This window comes from Bos taurus, chromosome 13 (genome assembly GCF_002263795.3).
Source record: "Bos taurus isolate L1 Dominette 01449 registration number 42190680 breed Hereford chromosome 13, ARS-UCD2.0, whole genome shotgun sequence".
NCBI classification, from domain to species: Eukaryota; Metazoa; Chordata; class Mammalia; order Artiodactyla; family Bovidae; genus Bos; species Bos taurus.
This window is the reverse complement of record NC_037340.1, coordinates 47,506,332-47,513,216: the sequence shown is the minus strand read 5'-3', so window position 1 is coordinate 47,513,216 and position 6,885 is coordinate 47,506,332. Positions and strand designations below refer to the sequence as shown.

General features: G+C 42.6%; 1 pseudogene; it reads left to right on the top strand.

Moving 5' to 3' along the window:
- Positions 1–5,818: 5,818 nt before the first annotated feature.
- On the top strand, positions 5,819–6,512 carry LOC787698 (ferritin light chain-like; annotated as a pseudogene).
- The last annotated feature ends 373 nt before the right edge of the window (positions 6,513–6,885 follow it).

The window sequence follows — 6,885 nt, the reverse complement described above, 5'->3', positions numbered from 1 at the left end:
GTGAATTTCTGGGCCACCTGGTAAGTAGCAGACTAGGGGTGCTGGGCGCTGTGCCATTTGCCACACAAAGAATTACAATCCTTCACAGGTGGTCAGGGTCAAGTTACCTCCCTGAAGCAGGCCAATGTGTATGTTTATAACAACAAGAAGTGTTAAGGTCACACAAGCAGACCCAGTGTAAATTTAAAATTAACCCTTTCCAGTTACAATCCAACCATCTCATCCTCTGTCATCCCCTTCTTCTTCTGCCTTCAATCTTTCCCAGCATCAGGGTCTTTTCCAAAGAGTCAATTGTTTGCATCAGGTGGCCAAAGTATTGGAGCTTCAGCATAAGTCCTTCCATGAGAATTCAGGGTTGATTTCCTTTAGGATTGACTGGTTTGATCTCCTTGCTGTCCAGGGGACTTTCAAGAGTCTTTTCCAGCACCACAGTTCAAAAGCATCAATTCTTCGGCACTCTGCCTTCTTCATGGTCCAGGTCTAACAACCATATGTGACTACCGAAAAGACCATAGCCTTGATTATATGGACCTTTGTTGGCAGAGTGATGTCTTTGCTTTTTAACACACTGTCTAGGTTTGTCATAGCTTTTCTTCCAAGGAGCAAGTGTCTTCTAATTTCATGGCTACAGTCACCATCCACAGTGATTTTAGAGCCCAAGAAGAGGAAATCTGTCACTGCTTCTACCTTTTCCCCTTCTATTTGCCAAGAAGTGATGGGACCAGATGGCATGATCTTAGTTTTTTTAATATTGAGTTTTAAGCCGGCTTTTTCTCTCTCCTCTTTCATCCTCATCAAGAGGCTCTTTAGCTCTAAGTACTGCTTTAGCTTCCCTCGATACATTTTGGTATGCTATGTTTTCATTTTCATTCATCTCAAACTATTTTTTAGTTTCCTTTGTAATTTCGTTTCTAAATAATGCATTAGTTATTTAGGAGTGGTTGTTTAATTTCCACATATTTGTGAACTTCCTAATTTCCACTATATTGTAGTTGTGAAACTGAGGAGGACCTTGTGGGTCTCATGAGCACAAAAGCCTTTCTGTGTCCTCCATTTATTTTTTGCAGGAAATAGGCATCAGCCTCCATGACCTTCCCTGAGTTTCAAAAGGCTGAGTCAAACATTTCCTAATTTGGGAAGGGAGAGGATGTGAAGACAGGCTCAGTCAAAAAACAGCAGTGCAGCCTTGGGGTAGGGTCCCGTTCCTGCAAGGGATATACATAACAATATCTTTGAGCTGTTTTCCAGATACTAAAATCCCTACCAGGAGGAAGAAGTTTACCTCTATGCTGCCCACAAGCACATGGACTCCAGACTGGTTGGAACCAGAAGGTTGATGGTGCTGTCTCCCTGCTACTACCAACCAGTCAGAAGAATGTCCACAAGTTGATCATGCCCTCCTCTTTGATAAAACTTCTCACTACCCTCTTCAGGTTGGGACAGACAGTTTGAGGGAATTAATTTATTGTGGCCCCCTTTGCCTGGCAAAGCAATAAATCTTTTCTTTTCCACTTTACCCAAAACTGTCTCCAAGGATCAGTTCAGTACTGGTGTGTAAGAGGATGAATTTCAACTACAGTTGGAGAACTCTGTATGATTTCAGTTGTTTTACCTCTACTGAGGCTTGTTTCATCCCTAGTATATAGTCTGTCCTGGAGCATGTTCCATATGTGTTTGAAAGGAGTGTGTATTCCGCTATTGCTGGGGGGATTACAGATGTCTGTTCAGTCTAGTTGGTTTACAGTGTTGCTAGAGTCTTCTGTTTCTTTGTTGATCTTCTGTCTAGTTATATCTGTTGCAAAGAAGAAGCCAGTTCTGACCCTGCTGCAGGGAAGAAGCCAATTCTGACTCCATATTAGAAACGGTTTCTTTGACTTGCTTTTTGTTGCTTTTGTTATTATAATCATACATAATGGCTTGCCTCAAAGGACCCTGCCCCTCTGCCTGACTAAACTAAAGTGACTTTGTTCAGCTCATAGATGATCTAACCCTGCCTACCTTGAATAGATGAGATTAACATATCCCTTCCAAAGGCTGGCCATTCCCTTGGAGATGTTTTGCGAGACTGAACACTTTCACTTTACTTCCCCACTGCCTCTACCTCTCTGTTTTGCCTTTTGACTTTCGTTTCTCATTGCTTCTTTTTCTCTGACTATACAAAGAACCTGGCATCCAGACCCTGACAAGATGGTTACTCTGAAACACTAGTCTGCCATCTTCCGGGTCAGCCAGCTTTCCAAACGAAGTCATATTCCTTGCTTCAACACCTCATCTCTTGGATTCATTGGCCTGTCATGCATGAGGAGAGTGGGCTTGCACTTGGTCGGTCAGTCAGTTCAGGCACTCAGTCGTATCTCACTCTTTGAGACCCCATGGACTGCAGCAGCCAGACTTCCCTGTCCATCACCAACTCCTAGGCTTGCTCAAACTCATGTCCATCAAGTCATCTCATCCTCTGTCATCCCCTTCTCTTCCCACTTTCAATCTTCCCCAGCATCACGGTCTTTTCCAATGAGTCAGCTCTTTGCATCAGGTGGCCAAAGTATTGGAGCTTCAGCTTCAACATCAGTCCTTCCAATGAATATTCAGGACTGATTTCCTTTAGGGTGGACTGGTTGGATCTCCTTGCTGTCCAAGGGACTCTCAAGAGTCTTCTCCAACATCACAGTTCAAAAGCATCAATTCTTTGGCACTCAGCTTTATGTTCCAACCCTCACATCCATACATGACCACTGGAAAAACCGTAGCTTTGACCATATGTACCTTTGTTGGCAAAGAAATGTCTCTGCTTTTTAATATGCTATCTAGGTTTGTCATAGATTTTCTTCCAGGGAGCAAGCAACTTGTCATTTCATGGCTGCAGTCACCATCAGCAGTGATTTTGGAGCCCAAGAAAATGAAGTCTCTCACTGTTTCCACTGTTTCCCCATCTATTTGCCATGAAGTGATGGGACAGAGGCCATGATCTTCTCTTTGAATGTTGAGTTTTAAGCCAGCTTTTTCACGCTCTTTCACTTTTATCAATAGGCTCATTAGGTCCTCTTCACTTCTGCCATTAGGGTGGTGTCATCTGCATATCTGAGGTTATTGATAGTTCTCCCTGCAATCTTGATTCCAGCTTGTGCTTCATCCAACCTGGCATTTCTCATGATGCACTCTGCAGAGAAGTTAAATAAGAAAGGTGACAATATACAGCCTTGATGTACTACTCCTTTCACAATTTGGAACCAGTCTGTTGTTCCGTGTCCAGTTCTAACTGTTGCTTCTTGACCTGTATACAGATTTCTCAGGAGGCAGGTAAGGTGGTCTGGTATTCCCATCTCTTTCAGAATTTTCCACAATTTGTGGTGATCCACAGAGTCAAAGGCTTTATCATAGTCAATAAAGCAGATGTTTTTCTGGAATTCTCTTGCTTTTTCTATGATCCAATGGACGTCCACAATTTGATCCCTGGTTCCTCTGCCTTTTCTAAATCCAGCTTGAACATCTGGAAGTTCTCGGTTCACATACTATTGAAGCCTAGCTTGGAGAACTTGCAGCATTACTTTGCTAGTGTGTGAGATGAGTGCAGTTGTCCAGTAGTTTGAACATTCTTTGGCATTGCCTTTCTTTGGGACTGAAATGAAAACTGACATTTTCCAGTCCTGTGGTCACTGCTGAGTTTTCCAAATTTGCTGGCATATTGAGTGCAGCACTTTCACAGCATCATCTTTTAGGATTTGAAATAGCTCAACTGGAATTCCATCACCTCCACTTTGTTCATAGTGATGCTTCCTAAGGCCCACTTGACTTCACACCCCAGGATGGTGGCTCTAGGTGAGTGATCACACCATCATGGTTATCTAGGTCATGAAGATCTTTTTTGTATAGTTCTTGTGTATTCCTATATGTAGGTCAGGAAGCAACAGTTAGAACTGGACATGGAACAACAGACTGGTTCCAAATAGGAAAAGGAGTACATCAAGGCTGTACACTGTCACCCTGCTTATTTAACTTATATGCAGAGTACATCATGAGAAATGCTGGGCTGGAAGAAGCACAAGCTGGAATCAAGATTGCCAGGAGAAATATCAATAACTTCAGATATGCAGATGACACCACCCTTATGGCAGAGAGTGAAGAGGAAATAAAAAGCCTCTTGATGAAAGTGAAAGAGGAGAGTGAAAAAGTTGGCTTAAAGCTCAACATTCAAAAAATGAAGATCATGGCATCCGGTCCCATCACTTCATGGGAAATAGATGGGGAAACAGTGGAAATAGTGTCAGACTTTATTCTTCTGGGCTCCAAAATCACTGTAGATGGTGACTGCAGCCATGAAATTAAAAGACGCTACTCCTTGGAAGGAAAGTTATGACCAACCTAGATAGCATACTCAAAAGCAGAAACATTACTTTGCCAACAAAGGTCCGTCTAGTCAAGGCTATGGTTTTTCCAGTAGTCATGTATGGATGTGAGAGTTGAACTGTGAAGAAAGCTGAGTGCTGAAGAATTGATGCTTTTGGACTGTGGTGTTGGAGAAGACTCTTGAGAGTCCCTTGGACTGCAAGGAGATCCAACCAGTCCTTTCTAAAGATCGGTCCTGGGTGTTTTTTGGAAGGAATGATGCTAAAGCTGAAACTCCAGTACTTTGGCCACCTCATGTGAAGAGTTGACTCATTGGAAAAGACTCTGATGCTGGGAGGGATTGGGGGCAGGAGGAGAAGGGGACAACAGAGGATGAGATGGTTGGATGGCATCACTGACTCTATGGACGTGAGTTTGAGTGAACTCCGGGAGTTGGTGGTGAAGAGGGAGGCCTGGTGTGCTGCGATTCATGGAGTTGCAAAGAGTCGGACAGGACTGAGCGACTGAACTGAACTGAACTGTGTATTCTTGCCACCTTTTCTTAATACCTTCTGTTTCTGTTAGGTCCATACTGTTTCTGTCCTTTATTTTGCCCATCTTTGCATGAAATGTTCATTTGGAATCTCTAATTTTCTTGAAGAGATCTCTAGCCTTTCCCATTCTATTGTTTTCCTCTATTTTTTTGCATTGATCACTTAGGAAAGCTATCTTATCACTCTTTCCTATTCTTTGGAACTCTGCATTCAGATGGATGTATCTTTCCTTCTCTCCTTTGCCTTTCACTTCTCCTCTTTTCTCAGTTATTTGCAAGGCCTCCTCAGACAACCATTTTGCCTTTTTGTATTTCTTCTTCTTGGGGATGGTTTTGATCACCGCCTCTGGTACAGTGTTATGAACCTCCATGCATAGTTCTTCAGGCATTCTATCTATCAGATCTAATCTCTTGAATCTATTTATCACTTCCATTGTATAATCATAAGGGATTTGATTTAGGTCATACCTGAATGGTCTAGTGGTTTTCCCTACTTTCTTCAATTTAAGTCTGAATTTTACAATACGGAGTTCATGATCTGAGCCACAGTCAGCTCCTGCTCTTGTTTTTCCTGACTGTATAGAGCTTCTCCATGTTTGGCTGCAAAGAATATAATCCACCTGATTTCAGTATTGACCATCTGGTGATGTCCATGTGTAGAGTTATTTCTTGCGGTCTTGAACTTGGTAACATATCCATTACTGAAAGTGGAGCACTGACATCTTAAAATATTATTGTTCAATTATTTATTTTTTTCAATTCTAAATGTTTTGCTTCATGTATTTCAGGGCTCTGTTGTTAGGTAAAAATATATTATTGACTTAAAAAAGTCACAACCAGCAGTGTGCTCAGTGGTCCCTCGGACCTGTTCAACAGTGGTCTCTCAGATTGCTTCAACAGTGCTTGGATGGAACAGACCCAGGGATGCCCCTTGCTCCAGCCTCCAACTACCCTCCAACATTTATTCTAGTTTCAACCTTCAGAATCAGCCACTCTGCTGTCTGTGATCACCAGGATCATCCACAAATTTTTAGCTTAACTCATTACCAATCAATGATGCGCTCCCAGATTTGTCAGAGTTATTCCATCAAGATGGAGGCCTCCATCAACCAGCTGATCCACATGCATCTGTGGGCCTCCTACACTTACCTCTCTCATGGCTTCTATTTCAACCATGATGATGTGGCTCTGGATGGTGTAGGCCACTTTTTGCAACTGGCCAAGGAGAAGTGCAAGGGCATGGAGCATCTCTTGAAAACGCAAAACCGGCATGGTGGCCACACCCTCTTCCTGGATATGCCAAAGCCATCTTCAGTGGGGTAAAACCCAGGAAGCTATGGAAGCCACCCTTCTCGTGGAGAACCTGAACCAGGCCCTTTTGGATCTGCATGGCCTGGGTTCTGCCCATGCAGACCCCCACATCTGTGACTTCCTGGAGAAGCACTTCCTTATGAGGAAGTGAAACTCATCAAGAAGATTGGTGACCATCTGACCAACCTCCACAAGGTGGCAAGTCCCCAGGCTGGGTTGGGAGACTATCTCTTCAAAAGGCTCACCCTCAAGCACAAATAGGAGACTCTGGAGCCCAGTGGCTTTTGAGGAGCCCCCCTTAATGTCAGGGCTTCTGCCTGAACTTGGCAGCTATATATACATATATATATATATATATATATATATACACACACACACACACACATATATATATATATATATATATATATATGTCACAACCTGAAGTTGAGAGTTCCATTTTATTTGGGAAATTTTAGGAGTTTGAGACCAGAAGACAACATTTCAAGTGACCCTGAGAGAACTGCTCTGAGGAGGCAGGGGCAGAAGTCAGGTTATATAGAAATTTGCAAAAAGGGAGGTAGTCTGAACATCAAAAGTATTTTTATGAATCAAAGAAACTAGATATCTCAAGTGAAGGAATTTAGTATTTTTTTATATACAGGAAGATGCAAGAGTCTGGGCTCACCAAAATCATCCCTTTTATATACATCTCAACT